Genomic DNA, 23,880 nt, shown 5'->3' with positions numbered 1-23,880 from the left:
GTAAAACAGTTTTCACTCACCCCACACGCAGACAACTCCTTCGCCACCCAGCTCGGTCGCCAACCACTCTCCAACTGCCAGCTTCGAGGTGTTTGGCGGCTAGCAGGGCGCCCAGGGCAACCGCCTCTCACTGCAGCATGCCCCAGAGGTGCTCCTGGGGACTCCCAGCCTTGGCAAGGCTGCTGGCGGGGCGTCTCAGACTGCCTGCTGCACCTCTCGTGCCACCGTCTGGACTCTCACATGCCTGAAATCAAAGTGAATCAGTCACAGCGCACAAAAAACACAACATGGCGCAATAAGGAAGGCCACAGCTGAATGCCAAACACATATTGCACATGCAAAACAGTTTTCACTCACCCCAACACGCAGACAACTCCTTCGCCACCCAGCTCGGTCGCCAACCACTCTCCAACTGCCAGCTTCGAAGTGTTTGGCGGCTAGCAGGGCGCCCAGGGCAACCGCCTCTCACTGCAGCATGCCCCAGAGGTGCTCCAGCCTTGGCACGGCTGCTGGCGGGACGTCTCAGACTGACTGCTGCACCTCTCGTGCCACCGTCTGGACTCAGACATGCCTGAAATCAAAGTGAATCAGTCACAGCGCACAAAAAACACAACATGGCGCAATAAGGAAGGCCACAGCTGAATGCCAAACACATATTGCACATGTAAAACAGTTTTCACTCACCCCAACACGCAGACAACTCCTTCGCCACCCAGCTCGGTCGCCAACCACTCTCCAACTGCCAGCTTCGAAGTGTTTGGCGGCTAGCAGGGCGCCCAGGGCAACCGCCTCTCACTGCAGCATGCCCCAGAGGTGCTCCAGCCTTGGCACGGCTGCTGGCGGGACGTCTCAGACTGACTGCTGCACCTCTCGTGCCACCGTCTGGACTCTCACATGCCTGAAATCAAAGTGAATCAGTCACAGCGCACAAAAAACACAACATGGCGCAATAAGGAAGGCCACAGCTGAATGCCAAACACATATTGCACATGTAAAACAGTTTTCACTCACCCCACACGCAGACAACTCCTTCGCCACCCAGCTCGGTCGCCAACCACTCTCCAACTGCCAGCTTCGAGGTGTTTGGCGGCTAGCAGGGCGCCCAGGGCAACCGCCTCTCACTGCAGCATGCCCCAGAGGTGCTCCTGGGGACTCCCAGCCTTGGCAAGGCTGCTGGCGGGGCGTCTCAGACTGCCTGCTGCACCTCTCGTGCCACCGTCTGGACTCTCACATGCCTGAAATCAAAGTGAATCAGTCACAGCGCACAAAAAACACAACATGGCGCAATAAGGAAGGCCACAGCTGAATGCCAAACACATATTGCACATGCAAAACAGTTTTCACTCACCCCAACACGCAGACAACTCCTTCGCCACCCAGCTCGGTCGCCAACCACTCTCCAACTGCCAGCTTCGAAGTGTTTGGCGGCTAGCAGGGCGCCCAGGGCAACCGCCTCTCACTGCAGCATGCCCCAGAGGTGCTCCAGCCTTGGCACGGCTGCTGGCGGGACGTCTCAGACTGACTGCTGCACCTCTCGTGCCACCGTCTGGACTCAGACATGCCTGAAATCAAAGTGAATCAGTCACAGCGCACAAAAAACACAACATGGCGCAATAAGGAAGGCCACAGCTGAATGCCAAACACATATTGCACATGTAAAACAGTTTTCACTCACCCCAACACGCAGACAACTCCTTCGCCACCCAGCTCGGTCGCCAACCACTCTCCAACTGCCAGCTTCGAAGTGTTTGGCGGCTAGCAGGGCGCCCAGGGCAACCGCCTCTCACTGCAGCATGCCCCAGAGGTGCTCCAGCCTTGGCACGGCTGCTGGCGGGACGTCTCAGACTGACTGCTGCACCTCTCGTGCCACCGTCTGGACTCTCACATGCCTGAAATCAAAGTGAATCAGTCACAGCGCACAAAAAACACAACATGGCGCAATAAGGAAGGCCACAGCTGAATGCCAAACACATATTGCACATGTAAAACAGTTTTCACTCACCCCACACGCAGACAACTCCTTCGCCACCCAGCTCGGTCGCCAACCACTCTCCAACTGCCAGCTTCGAGGTGTTTGGCGGCTAGCAGGGCGCCCAGGGCAACCGCCTCTCACTGCAGCATGCCCCAGAGGTGCTCCTGGGGACTCCCAGCCTTGGCAAGGCTGCTGGCGGGGCGTCTCAGACTGCCTGCTGCACCTCTCGTGCCACCGTCTGGACTCTCACATGCCTGAAATCAAAGTGAATCAGTCACAGCGCACAAAAAACACAACATGGCGCAATAAGGAAGGCCACAGCTGAATGCCAAACACATATTGCACATGTAAAACAGTTTTCACTCACCCCAACACGCAGACAACTCCTTCGCCACCCAGCTCGGTCGCCAACCACTCTCCAACTGCCAGCTTCGAAGTGTTTGGCGGCTAGCAGGGCGCCCAGGGCAACCGCCTCTCACTGCAGCATGCCCCAGAGGTGCTCCAGCCTTGGCACGGCTGCTGGCGGGACGTCTCAGACTGACTGCTGCACCTCTCGTGCCACCGTCTGGACTCAGACATGCCTGAAATCAAAGTGAATCAGTCACAGCGCACAAAAAACACAACATGGCGCAATAAGGAAGGCCACAGCTGAATGCCAAACACATATTGCACATGTAAAACAGTTTTCACTCACCCCAACACGCAGACAACTCCTTCGCCACCCAGCTCGGTCGCCAACCACTCTCCAACTGCCAGCTTCGAAGTGTTTGGCGGCTAGCAGGGCGCCCAGGGCAACCGCCTCTCACTGCAGCATGCCCCAGAGGTGCTCCTGGGGACTCCCAGCCTTGGCACGGCTGCTGGCGGGGCGTCTCAGACTGACTGCTGCACCTCTCGTGCCGCCGTCTGGACTCTCACATGCCTGAAAACAAAGTTAATCAGTCACTGTCCATAAAATACATGATATAGCGCAATAAGGAAGGCCAAAAATCAATGCCTTACACATATTTCAATTTTAAAACTGTTTCCACTCACCCCGCCACGCAGCCAACTCCGTCCTCACCCAGCTCGGTCCCCTAACACTCTCCAACTGCCAAGTTAGCGGTGCTTGGCAGCAAGCAGGGCGCCCAGGGCATACACCTGGCCCTGCTGCATGCAACGCTGGGCGCCTACGGGGACTTAAAACTTTGCCCGCGGCATAAATTCAGGGCATAAACTCAGACAACAATGGCGGCGACTTTTAGAAAAGCACTCATGGCACAATCACAAATGATGTCAAGGCGCATGCGCCAGATGGTCTGTAATCACTACCGCGCAGCGCTCACAACACCACTGGTGCTGCCACCTTCCCATACCACACTCGAAAAACCGGTTGTTTTGGCACCATCCCCACCCATTTACAACCGTCCAGCTTGGATGACGCCCATCACCTTGATAATGCCAACCTCTGAAATTCGTCAACTTTGACCATTTTTTTCACCCCCAACCCCAACCCCAAAAAATCCAAAAAAATATTTTTTAACACCCCCCCAACCGCATTGACGCCCACAGCAAGTATGAAGCGAATTCATTACTATCATTTTTGTAAACAAAACAATAAAAATATTCAGAAGGATGCCATAAGTGACGCTATTCTGTTTATAGAGTAATATCATAAGAATACAGCTCGGTTTAAATAAAAAGGAAACTACATAAAGAGCTTTTAATTTATGCGACTTTTAAAAATGTGTAGCGGATGGAATTAAACGTGAAATGATTTTCCGAATAGCATTTAATTAAATGAAAATTAAGTCTTGCAGACTTCAATAAGATTTCATTCTGGAAAAATAGAATTGACGAAGAACCGGGCGATGTAGCGAGTCAAACTAAGAAGAAAAAAAGAATTCTATAATTCATGAGAAACCATTTCGCGTTTTAATTCCTGACCGTAAAATTTCAGTTCAATCTATAAATTCTCAAATCTCACTGCTATAATCCATCTGCAAAATTTGTTAGGTTGGCAACGTGCCTAACGGACGTGCGAAGCGCGTTGCATAAGAAGTTCGTTTTTGTCGCACTCGTCTTTATTCCCACACACGTCGCATTGCTAGCGGGTGTGTTTGTTGAAGCGGAATTTCGCTTCTTCTTCCGCAGATCTGGGATCTTGTAAAATCTAAGAAATTTGGTTAGGGCAAAGCAATATTCCAAGCATTTTGGTTGCCAATACTGTTCTCTAGAAGCCACAAACCGAGAAGATTTTTTATGGAGCCTGGTCTGAGAATTTTTCACGATCCATTCCATTAGATGATTTTTCTTATCTTAAATTAGTATATGGAATCTAGAACAAATTTAAGTTCCAGAAATTTTCAAGTGCTTGCATAGCAATATTAAAAACGTTTCATGATTATATTTTTCAATTTCACGAAAACGTTTGTAAGTTCAATAAATTCATGCGCCTAAATTTTTAAATTTTATTTTACATGGAATTCGTCCTCTTAAAAAATCTAACAATGAATAATATTGATCAAATTTCACGCCGCATATGAAGAAATTCAAGAGCAGAATTTGAACGCTGCAGTGTCATTTTATGTCAATGAATAGATAAAAATCTTGACGATCTGAGTAATTCAGCTGAGGGTTGCAAACCAATATTCCAAGCATTTTGTGAGAGAATTCATTTTATTCTGAGATCTTCTGGAAGACGGACGCTGATTCTCTGATCTTTGTGGCTAAGCATACTTCAGGAAGAAATTATTAAAGGTAACTTTAATTTTTGGTAATGATAATTTTTAGTGTGTGTGCGTGCTTTTTTATGCAAGGAAATATAATGTTTGACTCGTTTTTTCATTTACAAAATTCAGGAACTATTTCATAGATTTTAGATTTAAATAAATATGAACATGGAATAAATCGTTAAATTGAAAGTATGAATGGTTTAGATGTTTTTTAAAGCCGCAATCAAAATAGAAGTATTTAGAATATTTCTCCATAATTAGAATCATGCGTAGTTTTCTTTGTGTTGCCTATTGGAATTTATTAAAATCAAAGCATGACATTCTTCAAATTTTCCGCTTTTCTATCATATTTATTTTTTCTTGCAGCTACTGTAAGAGTCGAAAATTTATTTTTCGAAATGTCGGGAATTTGCCCAAACTGTCAGAAAAACATGAAAGATGATACTTGCACTAATAATATCTGCCGCAGCAGGTAAATACCAAGAGAGCCTCACAAATATTTCTAACATGTCGAGTAAATTATTCATTTTTTCTCAGAAATATGTCTGATAATTCTGGAAGGAAAGAACAACCATCGCCCGAACATGGCGTATCTAGCCAAGAAGCTGAAAAAGCTCCCGCTTCATCTGGATTGAGCACTGACCAAAGTGAATTACCGACGCCTACACTAAGACGAAAAGTCGAAGGTTAAAACTTTTATGTTTACTAATTCATTTAAAGACATTCCTATGCCATTGCTGCAAGCGTGTGAAATAATTACAATCGTGATTTCTAGGAAGAGACGATTCGCCTACTTCAACTCCTTCCAAAATTTTAAAAATCGACGATTCCAATTTTGAAAACCATCTTGAAACCCTTCAGGAGGAGCAACCTGCTAGTCCAAATGATGATCTCGGGGAAGTTGGCGGATCTTCGATTGAACAATTAGACTGCAGAATTGGTTCTAGCGATAAAACAATAATATAGATTTGTTTGAATCACATAAAATATTTAAACTAAATCCAAGAGGCAGACAAATTACTTAAAAGTTTTCAAATTCCTCGGTCCCTATTCTCCCCACTCACTCCTGAGCAGTGATAGGATGTCTCAAAAAGTGGGGATTGGACTCTAGTCTGAAAAATTGCATTTTAAATATATAATATTAGGCTCTATTATATTAAAAATTATATTAAGTATAAATCTCATTTTGAGTAACGCAATTATTACATTATTTAAAGCTATGGTGTTGGCTGGAAAGATTGAATTTAATAATGCATTGCTTATTTTTTAGCCTCTGATGATTTGTCACTTTCGAGATCGCTTGCTTCTTCCTCTAAAATACGCAAATGTGCGGGTATTGATAATCAAGCTACAAGACCATCGGTAATTGATTACCCAATAATCAGAGAGATACATAACTCGGGCCGAAATCCAGAATCTTCCACCAGTGATAATCACAACCCTTTGATTCCCATTCCGAGGCAAAATTTACCTACACGTAAGTTTACGCCATGACAAATCTTTAACAAATAGAGCCAGCGGGAAGCTTTTGGAATCAAAAAAAAAACAATTGCCATAAGCAAGAGCAGTTATAGCGAAAACCCCATATTCTTCTGCTGGGAAAGCTTAAATTTAAATAATTCGTTACATATTTTCAACAGCTTATGAATCTCTCAAGCGTTCAAATTTGTTTGCTCTTGCCCTCTGCTATTAGGATCAATGCGCATTATCGATGATGAGAAATTAGAGCTAAATAATAACTATTCTTTTGCTAGTACCTATACAATTAAAAATTTAACACGAAAAATCAATTAATTTTGTATTCTTATTTCAGACAACATCAATTTAAATCTTTTTCGGCAACATATGGAGGGTGCCTTGGACCTGACCATCCTGAATAGCTCCAACACGAGCCTGCAGGCCAACGCGGCCACAGGCACCCCTCCACCACCACAGATCGAAGAACTGCGCTTCATCGAGCGGAATCATCTCCCGCCACCAGCCAACCGATCGACCACCAGGCACGACAGCAATCCTGGTGAATTTCCTACATCCTCATCGGCATTACAACATCAGCAATCCTATAGTCAGAGAGCGAGCCAGCCTGAAACACCTCTTGAAATCCCGTACGCTCCAGTATCTTCAGACGTTACAGACAGAACAGCAACTAGATCTGCTACCCCAAGTAGATCTGATCTTTCAATCGGTGGAGTATCTTCATCCGCCACAGGAAATATATCGACTGCAGGTACTTACATTATGACAACACAATTTCTTTAAATAAAATATTTAATTTCCGAATAAAAGGTGATGGGAGCAGCTACGATACAAGTGAGGAACAAGGGTCTTCCACCAAAGAGAATCCCAACCTTAACTTACCTCGTCCAGCTTCTGAAAATATCTCGCTCTCGAATTCACCTGCCTCTACCCCTGCTTTAAGGAGAAATGTAGAAATCGATGATGAAGACACAATCAATAAAATCAGTGGCACGATAAGCCACGCCTCGGGTCAGAAACCAGATTCTTCCACCAGTGAGAATCACAACCCTTTGAGGCAAAATTTACCTACACGTAAGTTTACGCCATGACAAATCTTCAAATAAGTGAGCCAGGAAGCTTTTGGAATCCAGAAAAAAAACAATTGCCATAAGCGAGAGCAGTTATAGCGAAAAACCCATATTCTTCTGCTGGGAAAGCTTAAATTTAATAATTCGTTGCATATTTTCAACAGCTTATGAAGCTCTCAAGCGTTCAAATTTGTTTACTCTTCCCCTCTGGTATAAGGATCAATGCGCATTATCGATGATGAGAAAATAATAGAGCTAAATAATAACTATTCTCTTGCTAGTAAATACCTATACAATCAAAAATTTAACACGAAAAATCAATTTATTTTTATTCTTATTTCAGACAACATCAATTTAAATCTTTTTGGGCAATATATGAAGTCCTTCCTGAATAGCTCTAACACGAGCCTGCAGGCCAACACGGCAACCGGAACCCCTTCACCACCACAGATCGACGAACAGCGCTTCATCGACCGGAATCATCTCCCGCCACCAGCCAACCGATCGACTACCAGGCATCACAGCAATCCTGGTGGATTTCCTACATCCTCATCGGCATTACAACATCAGCAATCCTATAGTCAGAGAGCGAGCCAGCCTGAACCACCTCTTGAAATCCCGTATGCTCCAGTTGGCACTCATTTTTCTGCATCTTCAGACGTTACAGACAGAACAGCAACCCCAAGAAGATCTGATATTTCAATCGGTGGGGTATCTTCATCCGCAACAGAAAATATATCGACTGCAGGTACTTACATTATGACAACAAAATTTCTTTAAATAAAATATTTAATTTCCGAATAGAAGGTGATGGGAGCAGCTACGATACAAGTGAGGAACAAAAGAGAAATCCCAACCTTACGTTATTTCGTCCAAGGCATAGTTTAGGGACAGGTAAGTTATAACTTCCTGTCAAATCTTTAGAAAAGACAGCCATCCACGCGTTCAGAAAAATGTTGATTTTGCCAAACGAATTTTTGGTAATAAACCATTATTTTTTGTGAGATACATGTACGAAAATAAAAATAATTTCAATAAGCGCCCCAATTACATAAAAAAGGGCCAAATCCGTAATTATGATTCCCACCAATGCGCCCAATGCAATGATGACGTCTCAACGAATATTAGCTGAACCTTTGTCTGTGATACGCGTTAAGGCGATTAAAAATATCTGTTTGGCATAATTGTGAATGATGCAAAAATGCCAAAAATGTTATTCTACAGCTATATGTGCTGGATTGAAAGCTTGAATTTAATTGTAGTGGTGCATTTATGCTTATTTTTTACAGCTTCTGAAAATATCTCGCTCTCAAATTCACCTGCCTCTACCCCTGCTTTAAGGAGAAATGTAGAAATCGATGATGAAGAAACTATCAATAATATCAGTGGGACGATAAGCCACGCCGAGGGTCAGAAACCAGATTCTTCCACCAGTGAGAATCGCAACCCTTTGAGGCAAAATTTACCTAAACGTAAGTTGACACCATGACAATAATCTTCAATTAAGTGAGCCAGGAAGCTTTTGGAATCCAGAAAAAACAATTGCCATAAGCGAGAGCAGTTATAGCGAAAAACCAATATTCTTCTCCTTGGAAAGCTTAAATTTAATAATTCGTTGCAAATCTTCAACAGCTTATGAAGCTATCAAGGGTTCAAATTTGTTTGCTCTTCCACTCTGGTATAAGGATCAATGCGCATTATCGATGATGAGAAAATAATAGAGCTAAATAATAACTATTCTCTTGCTAGTATATACCTATACAATCAAAAATTTAACACGAAAAATCAATTTATTTTTATTCTTATTTCAGACAACATCAATTTAAATCTTTTTGGGCAATATATGGAGTCCTTCCAGAATAGCTCTAACACGAGCCTGCAAGCCAACACAGCAACCGGAACCCCTTCACCACCACAGATCGACGAACTGCGCTTCATCGACCGGAATCATCTCCCGCCACCAGCCAACCGATCGACTACCAGGCATCACAGCAATCCTGGTGGATTTCCTACATCCTCATCGGCATTACAACATCAGCAATCCTATAGTCAGAGAGTGACCCAGCCTGAAACACCTCTTGAAATCCCGTATGCTCCAGTTGGCAATCATTTTTCCGCATCTTCAGACGTTACAGACAGAACAGCAACTAGATCTGCTACCCCAAGAAGATCTGATCTTTCAATAGGTGGAGTATCTTCATCCGCCACAGGAAATATATCGACTGCAGGTACTTACATTATGACAACACAATTTCTTTAAATAAAATATTTAATTTCCGAATAGAAGGTGATGGGAGCAGCTACGATACAAGTGAGGAACAAGGGTCTTCCACCAAAGAGAATCCCAACCTTAACTTACCTCGTCCAGCTTCTGAAAATATCTCGCTCTCGAATTCACCTGCCTCTACCCCTGCTTTAAGGAGAAATGTAGAAATCGATGATGAAGAAACAATCAATAAAATCAGTGGGACGATAAGCCAAGCCTCGTGTCAGAAACCAGATTCTTCCACCAGTGAGAATCACAACCCTTTGAGGCAAAATTTACCTACACGTAAGTTTATGCTATGACAATAATCTTCAATTAAGAGAGCCAGGAACTTTTGGAATCCAGAAAAAAAACAATTGACATAAGCGAGAGCAGTTATAGCGAAAAACCCATATTCTTCTGCTGGGAAAGCTTAAATTTAATAATTCGTTGCATATTTTCAACAGCTTATGAAGCTCTCAAGCGTTCAAATTTCTGTGCTCTTCCCCTCTGCTACAAGGATCAATGCGCATTATCGATGATGAGAAAATAGAGCTAAATAATAACTATATTCTCTTGCTAGTACCTATACAATCAAAAATTTGAGACAAAAAATCAATTTATTTTTATTCTTATTTCAGACAACATCAATTTAAATCTTTTTCGGCAATATATGGAGTCCTTCCAGAATAGCTCTAACACGAGCCTGCAAGCCAACACAGCAACCGGAACCCCTTCACCACCACAGATCGACGAACTGCGCTTCATCGACCGGAATCATCTCCCGCCACCAGCTACCCGATCGACTACCAGGCATCACAGCAATCCTGGTGGATTTCCTACATCCTCATCGGCATTACAACATCAGCAATCCTATAGTCAGAGAGCGACCATGCCTGAAACACCTCTTGAAATCCCGTACGCTCCAGTATCTTCAGACGTTACAGACAGAACAGCAACTAGATCTGCTACCCCAAGAAGATCTGATCTTTCAATAGGTGGAGTATCTTCATCCGCCACAGGAAATATATCGACTGCAGGTACTTACATTATGACAACACAATTTCTTTAAATAAAATATTTAATTTCCGAATAGTAGGTGATGGGAGCAGCTACGATACAAGTGAGGAACAAGGGTCTTCCACCAAAGAGAATCCCAACCTTAAGTTACCTCGTCCAGCTTCTGAAAATATTTCGCTCTCGAATTCACCTGCCTCTACCCCTGCTTTAAGGAGAAATGTAGAAATCGATGATGAAGAAACAATCAATAAAATCAGTGGGACGATAAGGCACGCCTCGGGTCAGAAACCAGATTCTTCCACCAGTGAGAATCGCAACCCTTTGAGGCAAAATTTACCTAAACGTAAGTTGACACCATGACAATAATCTTCAATTAAGTGAGCCAGGAAGCTTTTGGAATCCAGAAAAAACAATTGCCATAAGCGAGAGCAGTTATAGCGAAAAACCAATATTCTTCTCCTTGGAAAGCTTAAATTTAATAATTCGTTGCAAATCTTCAACAGCTTATGAAGCTATCAAGGGTTCAAATTTGTTTGCTCTTCCACTCTGGTATAAGGATCAATGCGCATTATCGATGATGAGAAAATAATAGAGCTAAATAATAACTATTCTCTTGCTAGTATATACCTATACAATCAAAAATTTAACACGAAAAATCAATTTATTTTTATTCTTATTTCAGACAACATCAATTTAAATCTTTTTGGGCAATATATGGAGTCCTTCCAGAATAGCTCTAACACGAGCCTGCAAGCCAACACAGCAACCGGAACCCCTTCACCACCACAGATCGACGAACTGCGCTTCATCGACCGGAATCATCTCCCGCCACCAGCCAACCGATCGACTACCAGGCATCACAGCAATCCTGGTGGATTTCCTACATCCTCATCGGCATTACAACATCAGCAATCCTATAGTCAGAGAGCGACCATGCCTGAAACACCTCTTGAAATCCCGTACGCTCCAGTATCTTCAGACGTTACAGACAGAACAGCAACTAGATCTGCTACCCCAAGAAGATCTGATCTTTCAATAGGTGGAGTATCTTCATCCGCCACAGGAAATATATCGACTGCAGGTACTTACATTATGACAACACAATTTCTTTAAATAAAATATTTAATTTCCGAATAGAAGGTGATGGGAGCAGCTACGATACAAGTGAGGAACAAGGGTCTTCCACCATAGATAATCCCAACCTTAAGTTACCTCGTCCAGCTTCTGAAAATATTTCGCTCTCGAATTCACCTGCCTCTACCCCTGCTTTAAGGAGAAATGTAGAAATCGATGATGAAGAAACAATCAATAAAATCAGTGGGACGATAAGGCACGCCTCGGGTCAGAAACCAGATTCTTCCACCAGTGAGAATCGCAACCCTTTGAGGCAAAATTTACCTAAACGTAAGTTGACACCATGACAATAATCTTCAATTAAGTGAGCCAGGAAGCTTTTGGAATCCAGAAAAAACAATTGCCATAAGCGAGAGCAGTTATAGCGAAAAACCCATATTCTTCTCCTGGGAAAGCTTAAATTTAATAATTCGTTGCATATTTTCAACAGCTTATGAAGCTCTCTAGCGTTCAAATTTCTGTGCTCTTCCCCTCTGCTACAAGGATTAATGCGCATTATCGATGATGAGAAAATAGAGCTGAATAATAACTATATTCTCTTGCTAGTACCTACACAATCAAAAATTTAACACGAAAAATCAATTCATTTTGTACTCTTATTTCAGACAACATCAATTTAAATCTTTTTCGGCAATATATGGAGTCCTTCCAGAATAGCTCTAACACGAGCCTGCAAGCCAACACAGCAACCGGAACCCCTTCACCACCACAGATCGATGAACTGCGCTTCATCGACCGGAATCATCTCCCGTCACCAGCTAATCGATCGACTACCAGGCATCAAAGCAATCCTGGTGAATTTCCTACATCCTCATCGGCACTACAACATCAGCAATCCTACAGTCAGAGAGCGAGCCAGCCTGAACCACCTTTTGAAATCCCGTATGCTCCAGTTGACAATCATTTTTCTGCATCTTCAGACGTTACAGACAGAACAGCAACTAGATCTGGTACCCCAAGAAGATATGAACTTTCAATCGGTGGAGTATCTTCATCCGCAACAGGAAATATATCGACTGCAGGTACATACATTATGACAACAAAATTTCTTTAAATAAAATATTTAATTTCCGAATAGAAGGTGATGGGAGCAGCTACGATACAAGTGAGGAACAAGGGTCTTCCACCAAAGAGAATCCCAACCTTACGTTACCTCGACGAAGGCAAAGTTTAGGGACTGGTAAGTTATAACTTCCTGTCAAATCTTTAGAAAAGACAGCCATCCAGGCGTTCAGAAAAATGTTAATTTTGCCAAACGAATTTTTGGTACTAAACCATTATTCTTTGTGAGACACATGTTGAAAAATAAAAATAATTTCAATGAGCGCCCCAATTACTTTAAAAATGGCCAAATCCGTAATTATGATTCCCACCAGTGCGCCCAATGCTATGATGACGTCTCAACGAATATTGGCTGAACCTTTGTCTGTGATACGCGTTAAGGCGATTAAAAATATCTGTTTGGCATAATTGTGAATGATGCAAAAATGTTATTCTACAGCTATCTGCTATCTATATGTGCTGGATTGAAAGCTTGAATGTAATTGCAATGGTGCCTTTATGCTTATTTTTTACAGTTCCTGAAAATATCTCGCTCTCAAATTCACCTGCCTCTACCCCTGATTTAAGGAGAAATGTAGAAATTGATGATGAAGAAACAATCAATAAAATCAGTGGGACGATAAGGCATGCCTCGGGTCAGAATCCAGATTCTTCCACCAGTGAGAATCATTACCCTTTGAGGCAAAATTTACCTACACGTAAGTTTACGCCATGACAAATCTTCAATTAAGTGATCCAGGAAGCTTTTGGAATCCAGAAAAAACAATTGCCATAAGCGAGAGCAGTTATAGCGAAAAACCCATATTCTTCTCCTGGGAAAGCTTAAATTTAATAATTCGTTGCATATTTTCAACAGCTTATGAAGCTCTCAAGCGTTCAAATTTATTTACTCTTCCCCTCTGCTATAAGGATTAATGCGCATTATCGATGATGAGAAAATAGAGCTAAATAATAACTATTCTCTTGCCAGTACCTATACAATAAAAAATTTGACACGAAAAATCAATTTATTTTTATTCTTATTTCAGACAACATCAATTTAAATCTTTTTCGGCAACATATGGAGGGTGCCTTGGACCTGACCATCCTGAATAGCTCCAACACGAGCCTGCAGGCCAACGTGGCCACCGGCAGCCCTCCACCACCACAGATCGACGAACAGCGCTTCATCGACCGGAATCATCTCCCGCCACCAGCCAACCGATCGATTACCAGGCATCACAGCAATCCTGGTGGATTTCCTACATCCTCATCGGCATTACAACATCAGCAATCCTATAGTCAGAGAGCGAGCCAACCTGAACCACCTCTTGAAGTCCCGAATGCTCGAGTTGGCAATCATTTTTCCGCATCTTCAGACGTTACAGACAGAACAGCAACTAGATCTGCTACCCCAAGATGGCCTGATTTTCCAATTGGTGGAGTTTCTTCATCCGCAATATTTCCACGACCTCAGCATTACCAAAGTCAGAGAATAGTCCCGCAACACATTCAAATTCCAACAGCAACTAGATCTGCTACCCCAAGATGGCCTGATTTTCCAATTGGTGAAGTTTCTTCATCCGCAACGGTTCCACGACCTCAGCATTACCAAAGTCAGAGAACAGTCCTGCAACAAAATCAAAATCCAACAGTAACTAGATCTAATCATATCGGAGATCTGACAATTGTCCCAATACCCACTGGAATACTACATCGAAACATGTGTGTCGAAGCATGCAATACAAATCCTGAAACAGCTGATGGTGCCTGTGCAACCTCATTGAACATAAATGTACGTGAACCCGTAGGTAAGGGAGCAGTCCCACCTCCACGTTCATCCCAATTTCAACAGCAAGACGATGCCAACAACGGTGAGCGAGAATAATGCCGTTTTTGTGAGGAGGTAGTTTACAACATGAAAAGAATGGGTTCCCACGATTACCACAAACATCCTAAGGAGACACAAAATAGGTTGGTAAAAAGCTTCCATGAAGATTCATGTTTCAGTAAAATATTTTGAACTGACTATGCGCGATTTTAATTATTTTGCCGCATACCCCAAACTTACATTTTTAAACTGAAAAATATTTTATTTAATCATGATTGAACGTACATAATCTCAAGTGAATTGATACGTCACAATTTAAGGAAAAGACGCAAATCAAAGTACAGCGCCCTTACACTCTTATAAACCTTTTTTTCAATAAATTCCTATTGAAATCTTTCCTATAAAAGCAGGTCACAAAAGATGGCAGAAAATATACCAAATGAATTCAGCTTGGTTTTTAAAACAAGGAAACTACATGAGCTTAAAATCCATGCGAGTGTTAATTATCAAACACGGCCTGTTATTAATTAAGGTCCTTACTAGAGATATAATTTAGTTTCTAAATCAGAATGATTAAATCTTAACTTATGTCTCAGCACTTCTATCATTTTGTGGGTTTATTCTTTTTATCCATCTATAAATTATATGTTCTCATTTTTGGATTGCAAATCCGGCAATTTTCGGTGAGAAGAACTACTTTTTGGATGAGATATTTATAATTATTTTTTTATGAAATTATCTTTTTTTCAATAATTTATAAAAATGACATTTTTTGCTTTCATCTTATTTCCGAAAATAAATGTTACCTTAAAGCAAATAATTCCGAAAATTTATAATAAATTATAATTTCATATTTCCAAATATGTTGTTAAAAAGCGGATTTAGACTGGAAGGGAGACCATTCCACAAGGAAAGTGTGCAAAAAACAGCACAGTCTTAATTGCAGGTACAAAATTAAAGGCTCATTTCTAAAATCGTTTTAAGATTATATTTTTCAATTTCACGAAAAAGTTTGTAAGTTCAATATTTGAAGTATCAAAGAAGACAGTCATGAATTTTTTCGTGAATAAATTCATACGCCTAAATTTTTAAATTTTATTTAACATGGAATTCGCCCTCTCAAAAAATCTAACAACGAACAATATTGATCAAATTTCACGCTGCAAATGAAGAAATTCAAGAGCGGAATTTGAACGCTGCAGTGTCATTTTATGTCAATGAATAGATAAAAATCTTGACGATCTGAGTAATTCAGCTGAGGGTTGCAAACCAATATTCCAAGCATTTTGTGAGAGAATTCATTTTATTCTTAGATCTTCTGGAAGATGGACGCTGATTCTCTGATCTTTGCGGCTAAGCATACTTGAAGAAGAAATTATTAACGGTAACTTTAATTTTTGGTAATGATAATTTTTAGTGTGTGTGCGTGCTTTTTTATACAAGCAAATATAATGTTTGACTCGTTTTTTTCATTTACAAAATTCAACCAGCCCGTTGGCTCGCATTGTTAAGGCACTCTCAGGAGTGTCAAAGCAATGAGAGGTATTTGAGCAGTTCGGAGATCTAATACTGGCTACCCAATGTCAGAGATGGCAAAAAGTGGTTAGTTAAGTGACTCGAAATGCTCAAATTGCTCAACGGGCAGGGATGCGCACCGGCGCCGACTCGCTACTTGCTGGTTTGCACCTTTCCAGCATGCGTGATTTGGCTTCACGGGACAAATGTCTAGCGTTTCAAATTTCAATGCAGTCCTCGGTGCGGAGGCAAGTGGCCCTTGAGTGGGCTGGGTCCCTGTGCGGCCTGGTGCGCCCATGTCATCCGTTCGCGGTGTTATTGGGACCCGGGTTTCAGCTGCATTCGTGCTAGTGCAGTGCGCGCCCTTCCCGGTCCTCCGGTCCTCGGACAGGGATAAAAAGTGCAAAAAAAAAAACAGAATTAATCGTTAAATTGAAAGTGAATGATTTCTATGTTTTTTAAAGTAACAAACAAATTAGAAGCATTTAGAATATTTCTTCAAACTTAGAATCAGGTGTAGTTTACTTGGTGTTGACTATTGGTATTTTTTAAATTAAAGCATGATATTCTACAAATTTTTCGCATTTCTATCATATCTATTCTTTCTTATTTGTTACAGCTACTATAAGAGTAAAAAATTTTTTGAAATGTCGGGAATTTGCCCAAACTGTCAGAAAAACATGAAAGATGATACTTGCACTAATAAGATCTGCCGCAGCAAGTAAATACCAAGAGAGCCTCACGAATATTTCTAACTTGTCGAGTAAATTATTTATTTTTTCTCAGAAATATGTCTGATAATTCTGGAAAGAAAGAACAACCATCGCCCGAACATGGCGTATCTAGCCAAGAAGCTAAGAAAGCTCCCCCTTCATCTGGATTGAGCACTGACCAAAGTGAATTACCGACGCCTACACTAAGACGAAAAATCGAAGGTTAAAACTTATGTTTACTGATTCATTTAAAGACATTCCTATGCCATTGCTGCAAGCGTGTGAAATAATTATAATCGTGATTTCTAGGAAGAGACGATTCGCCTACTTCAACTCCTTCCAAAATTTTAAAAATCGACGATTCCAATTTTGAAAACCATCTTGAAACCCTTCAGGAGGAGCAACCTGCTAGTCCAAATGATGATCTCGGGACAGTTGGCGGATCTTCAATTCTACAATTAGACTGCAGAATTGGTTCTAGTGATAAACCAATAATATAATAGTTTTGTTTGAATCACATAAAATATTTAAACTAAATCCAAGAGGCAGACAAATTACTTAAAAGTTTTCAAATTCCTCGGTCCCTATTCTCCCCACTCACTCCTGAGCAGTGATAGGATGTCTCAAAAAGTGGGGATTGGACTCTAGTCTGAAACATTGCATTTTAAATATATAATATTAGGCTCTATTATATTAAAAATTATATTAAGTATAAATCTCATTTTGAGTAACGCAATTATTACATTATTTAAAGCTATGGTGTTGGCTGGAAAGATTGAATTTAATAATGCATTGCTTATTTTTTAGCCTCTGATGATTTGTCACTTTCGAGATCGCTTGCTTCTTCCTCTAAAATACGCAAATGTGCGGGTATTGATAATCAAGCTACAAGACCATCGGTAATTGATTACCCAATAATCAGAGAGATACATAACTCGGGCCGAAATCCAGAATCTTCCACCAGTGATAATCACAACCCTTTGATTCCCATTCCGAGGCAAAATTTACCTACACGTAAGTTTACGCCATGACAAATCTTTAACAAATAGAGCCAGCGGGAAGCTTTTGGAATCAAAAAAAAAAAACAATTGCCATAAGCAAGAGCAGTTATAGCGAAAACCCCATATTCTTCTGCTGGGAAAGCTTAAATTTAAATAATTCGTTACATATTTTCAACAGCTTATGAATCTCTCAAGCGTTCAAATTTGTTTGCTCTTGCCCTCTGCTATTAGGATCAATGCGCATTATCGATGATGAGAAATTAGAGCTAAATAATAACTATTCTTTTGCTAGTACCTATACAATTAAAAATTTAACACGAAAAATCAATTAATTTTGTATTCTTATTTCAGACAACATCAATTTAAATCTTTTTCGGCAACATATGGAGGGTGCCTTGGACCTGACCATCCTGAATAGCTCCAACACGAGCCTGCAGGCCAACGTGGCCACCGGCAGCCCTCCACCACCACAGATCGACGAACTGCGCTTCGTCGACCGGAATCATCTCCCGCCACCAGCAAACCGATCGACCACCAGGCATGACAGCAATCCTGGTGAATTTCCTACATCCTCATCGGCATTACAACATCAGCAATCCTATAGTCAGAGAGCGACCCAGCCTGATCCACCTCTTGAAATCCCGTATGCTCCAGTTGGCAATCATATTTCCGCATCTTCAGACGTTACAGACAGAACAGCAACTAGATCTGCTACCCCAACAAGATCTGAACTTTCAATCGGTGGAATATCTTCATCCGCCACAGGAAACATATCGACTGCAGGTACTTACATTATGACAACATAATTTCTTTAAATAAAATATTTAATTTCCGAATAGAAGGTGATGGGAGCAGCTACGATACAAGTGAGGAACAAGGGTCTTCCACCATAGATAATCCCAACCTTAAGTTACCTCGTCCAAGGCAAAGTTTAGGGACAGGTAAGTTTATAACTTCATGTCAATAAATCTTTAGAAAAGACAGCCATCCACGCGTTCAGAAAAATGTAAATTTTGCCAAACGAATTTTTGGTACTAAACCATTATTCTTTGTGAGATACATGTTAAAAAAAATAATTTCAATGAGCGCCCCAATGACTTAAAAAATGGCCAAATCCGTAATTATGATTCCCACCAGTGCGCCCAATGCTATGATGACGTCTCAACGAATATTGGCTGAACCTTTGTCTGTGATACGCGTTAAGGCGATTAAAAATATCTGTTTGGCATAATTGTGAAGCTCTCTAAAGCGTTCAAATTTGTTTGCTCTTCCCCTCTGCTATAAGGATCAATGCGCATTATCGATGATTAGAAAATAGAGCTAAATAATAACTATTCTCTTGCTAGTACCTATACAATCAAAAATTTAACACGAAAAATCAATTTATTTTTATTCTTATTTCAGGCAACATCGATATAAATCTTTTACGGCAACGTATGCAGTCCATCCTGAAGAGCTCTAACACGAGCCTAAAGGCCAACACGGCAACCGGAACCCCTCCACCACCACAGATCGACGAACTGCGCTTCATCGACCGGAATCATCTCCCGTCACCAGCAAACCGATCGACCACCAGGCACGACAGCAATCCTGGTGGATTTCCTACATCCTCATCGGCATTACAACATCAGCGATCCTATAGTCAGAGAGCGAGCCAGCCTGAAACACCTCTTGAAATCCCGTATGCTCCAGTATCTTCAGACGTTACAGACAGAACAGCAACTAGATCTGCTACCCCAACAAGATCTGAACTTTCAATCGGTGGAGTATCTTCATCCACCACAGGAAACATATCGACTGCAGGTACTTACATTATGACAACATAATTTCTTTAAATAAAATATTTAATTTCCGAATAGAAGGTGATGGGAGCAGCTACGATACAAGTGAGGAACAAGGGTCTTCCACCATAGATAATCCCAACCTTAAGTTACCTCGTCCAAGGCAAAGTTTAGGGACAGGTAAGTTTATAACTTCATGTCAATAAATCTTTAGAAAAGACAGCCATCCACGCGTTCAGAAAAATGTAAATCTTGCCAAACGAATTTTTGGTACTAAACCATTATTCTTTGTGAGATACATGTTAAAAAAATAATTTCATTGAGCGCCCCAATTACTTAAAAAATGGCCAAATCCATAATTATGATTCCCACCAGTGCGCCCAATGCTATGATGACGTCTCAACGAATATTGGCTGAACCTTTGTCTGTGATACGCGTTAAGGCGATTAAAAATATCTGTTTGGCATAATTGTGAAGCTCTCTCAAGCGTTCAAATTTGTTTGCTCTTCCCCTCTGCTATAAGGATCAATGCGCATTATCAATGATTAGAAAATAGAGCTAAATAATAACTATTCTCTTGCTAGTACCTATACAATCAAAAATTTAACACGAAAAATCAATTTATTTTTATTCTTATTTCAGACAACATAAATTTAAATCTTTTTGGGCAATATATGGAGTCCTTCCTGAAGAGCTCTAACACGAGCCTAAAGGCCAACACGGCAACCGGAACCCCTCCACCACCACAGATCGACGAACTGCGCTTCATCGACCGGAATCATCTCCCGTCACCAGCAAACCGATCGACCACCAGGCACGACAGCAATCCTGGTGGATTTCCTACATCCTCATCGGCATTACAACATCAGCAATCCTACAGTCAGAGAGCGAGCCAGCCTGAACCACCTCTGTATGCTCGAGTTGGCAATCATTTTTCTGCATCTTCTGATGTTACAGAACATTGGAAGGTGCAACACAATCTTGGACTTCCATACGTGGATCCTCATATTGGTGCAGCTTATTCTGCATCTCCATCCGTAACCTCCGTCAATACAAAAATTCAGAGATTGCAACAAAAACTTCCATCCTTATGCGTGGATCGCTCCATAACTCATACTGGTTCAGCTTCTGCATTTTCTTTGGAGTTGCAACATAATCAACACCACCAAAGTCAGAGAACATTCCCGCAACACGATCAAAATCCAACGGTGACTAGATATGGTACCCCAAGATGGCCTGATTTTCCAATTGGTGGAGTTTCTTCATTTACAATGGTTCCACGACCTCAGCATTACCAAAGTCAGAGAATAGTCCCGCAACACATTCAAATTCCAACAGCAACTAGATCTGCTACCCCAAGATGGCCTGATTTTCCAATTGGTGGAGTTTCTTCATCCGCAATATTTCCACGACCTCAGCATTACCAAATTCAGAGAATAGTCCCGCAACACACTCAAATTCCAACAGCAACTAGATCTGCTACCCCAAGATGGCCTGATTTTCCAATTGGTGGAGTTTCTTCATTTACAATGGTTCCACGACCTCAGCATTACCAAAGTCAGAGAATAGTCCCGCAACACATTCAAATTCCAACAGCAACTAGATCTGCTACCCCAAGATGGCCTGATTTTCCAATTGGTGAAGTTTCTTCATCCGCAATGGTTCCACGACCTCAGCATTACCAAAGTCAGATAACAGTCCCGCAACAAAATCAAAATCCAACAGTAACTAGATCTAATCATATCGGAGATCTGACAATTATCCCAGTACCCACTGGAATACTACATCGAAACATGTGTGTCGAAGCATGCAATACAAATCCTGAAACAGCTGATGGTGCCTGTGCAACCTCATTGAACATAAATGTACGTGAACCCGTAGGTAAGGGAGCAGTCCCACCTCCACGTTCATCCCAATTTCAACAGCAAGATGCCAACAACGGTGAGCGAGAATAATGCCGTTTTTGTGAGGAGGTAGTTTACAACATGAAAAGAATGGGTTCCCACGATTAACACAAACATCCTCAGGAGACACAAAATAGGTTGGTAAAAAGCTTCCATGAAGATTCATGTTTCAGTAAAATATTTTGAACTGACTATGCGCGATTTTAATTATTTAGCCGCAAACCTCAAACTTACATTTTTAAACTGAAAAATATTTTGAACGTAATCTCAAGTGAATTGATACGTCACAATTTAAGGAAAAGACGCAAATCAAAGTACAGCGCCCTTACACTCTTATAAACCTTTTTTTCCATAAATTCCTATTGAAATCTTTCCTATAAAAGCAGGTCACAAAATATGGCAGAAAATATACCAAATGAATTCAGCTATGTTTTTAAAACAAGGAAACTACATGAGCTTAAAATCCATGCGAGTGTTAATTATCAAACACGGCCTGTTATTAATTAAGGTCCTTACTAGAGATTCAATTTAGTTTCTAAATCAGAATGATTAAATCTTAACTTATGTCTCAGCACTCCTATCATTTTGTGGGTTTATTCTTTTTATCCATTTATATAAATTATATGTTTTCATTTTTGGATTGAAAATTTAACTTCAATGTAGAAGACCAGAAAATTATTAAATTGAAAAAATATATGTATCTGCAAAATAAATAATCATCATTTGACGAGTCTTGAATTTCGAGGGTGTTTTGAAACAAAACTATGATAGAAACAGTAAGGCATCTCTCATGAGGAAATTGTTTTTCAGGTATGCTTCAAATTTATTTTTACTGTGTGTTGGTTAAAATTATGCCTTCACATTTACTAAATTTGTTGCTATAGATGTATTCCAGGCGGAGCGATGAAATTGCTACTCATGAGTAGGAACTATCTCAAATACGCGAGTGATTCGAGGAACGCAATGCGAAACATTTTGTGAATCTTTTCGCTTTGCCTGCGAGCCGCTAGAAGCCAGGCACATTACGTAGTTCTGAGCTGAGTGGAGAGGTTCATTGTCTGCGAACAAATCACTTTTAAAGCAAGGTAATTTAAACTATGCATTTCCCAGCTTTAGCTTTAGTGCTATGTTTATTTTTGTGGAATTTTTAATCATCAATTAAATGTTTCATTTCAACCAGAGCACATTTTGTTTTCTCTGGAAGATGAATAGTCCAACTCAAGGATGCTCAGGAATGCCTTTAGTTATAAATCGAAGGGAAAGAAATTCTGGCGCACTGGTTTATTGTTTAGAATCCGGGAAACGTATTTTAGCTGCCGATTCATATACTATTTAGTAATACGAGTCACTGATTATACATACACAAAAGGATTCCCTGGGGAAGCTTAAATTTTAAGGAATTTTTTATTCTCTAAAATCATTATAGTGTCTTTCAGTTTCCAGCGACACCCAGAGAATATCAATTCACAATGATGGGAATCGTCGAATCAAAAGAAGTGAAAAAAGCAGAATCGAACAGTAATTTTTAACTATGAATAGCACCCCTTCAAAGTGTAATGCAATCTTTTATTTTTTCAGCTCTAGATTCAACAAATGAACCAAAAAGCAATGTTCCGTTGGGACCAAGCACAATAATTGAAGAAAAGACGCCTGAATCGGAAAATGTCGAATCAAAAGGAGTTAAAGATGAATCGAACAGTAATTTTAGCCCTTTAAAGTAAAAAAACAAACTTATATTTTTTTCTAGAAAGCGATTCCGCAAATGAATCAGACAACAACCCTCCTTTGAAGCAAAGCTCAACAACTGAAGAAGAGACGCCTGAGCCTTTGCATTCTTACGTAATGCAGAACTTGGTAATGGTAACACCATTCGAACATCACGTGACTAATTCTAAGACCATGTCGGGCGGCTCTTGCGTTGTAAGGGATGACGGGTGAGAATTTTCATTGAGAATATAATTTTAACATTTTTAATTTATCCCTAAAAATATGCAGAAATTCAAGAATCTTAGACGGTCCAACTTTTGATTTCAACTATTATTTATCCATAGTTCCTGATGAGGAAGGATCTTCAGGAGAAATTTCACCAAATTTGGAAGCTGCTGGTTAGTGTTCCGTGCCAGTTCGGCCTGCTTCGATTTATACTATTTTATAATGGAAACACCTCTTCAAATTATTATAAGCGAACCTTTTCTTTCCAGAAAGCGATTTTACAAACAACAACAATCCTCTTTTGGAGCAAAGTTCAACAACTGAAAAAGAGTTGCTCGCTCCCGAATTCCAGAACTTGGCCAAAGCAGCACCACCAAAACAGCCCTTGAATAATTCTCCGACTAAGAAAAGAAATAGATTATCATCTCATGGAGATTCTGTAAGAAATTTACATACTTTAAAACCAATGAAGCATGATACCCGCCATTGTTGCAACATCATTTAAAATTGCATCTGCAGTTGTGAACATTTGAA

General features: G+C 40.9%; 3 long non-coding RNA genes across 3 annotated transcripts; all 3 read right to left on the bottom strand.

The window, feature by feature from the left end:
- Positions 1–24: 24 nt before the first annotated feature.
- LOC135941098 (uncharacterized) lies at positions 25–882 on the bottom strand. The gene is made up of 3 exons (XR_010574948.1): positions 685–882; positions 358–571; positions 25–244 (listed from the first exon to the last, which is right to left on the bottom strand). It is a non-coding gene; the product is annotated as an uncharacterized LOC135941098 (long non-coding RNA).
- Positions 883–1,025: 143 nt separating this feature from the next.
- On the bottom strand, positions 1,026–1,873 carry LOC135941366 (uncharacterized). Its single transcript, XR_010574981.1, has 3 exons — positions 1,676–1,873; positions 1,349–1,562; positions 1,026–1,235 (listed from the first exon to the last, which is right to left on the bottom strand). It is a non-coding gene; the product is annotated as an uncharacterized LOC135941366 (long non-coding RNA).
- A 139-nt stretch (positions 1,874–2,012) lies between these two features.
- LOC135940311 (uncharacterized) lies at positions 2,013–3,440 on the bottom strand. The gene is made up of 4 exons (XR_010574836.1): positions 3,005–3,440; positions 2,667–2,891; positions 2,340–2,553; positions 2,013–2,226 (listed from the first exon to the last, which is right to left on the bottom strand). It is a non-coding gene; the product is annotated as an uncharacterized LOC135940311 (long non-coding RNA).
- Between the last annotated feature and the right edge of the window lie 20,440 nt (positions 3,441–23,880).

Source organism: Cloeon dipterum, chromosome 3 (genome assembly GCF_949628265.1).
Source record: "Cloeon dipterum chromosome 3, ieCloDipt1.1, whole genome shotgun sequence".
Classification (NCBI taxonomy): Eukaryota; Metazoa; Arthropoda; class Insecta; order Ephemeroptera; family Baetidae; genus Cloeon; species Cloeon dipterum.
Note: the sequence above shows the minus strand (reverse complement) of the source record. Positions and strands in the feature narration are given on the sequence as shown.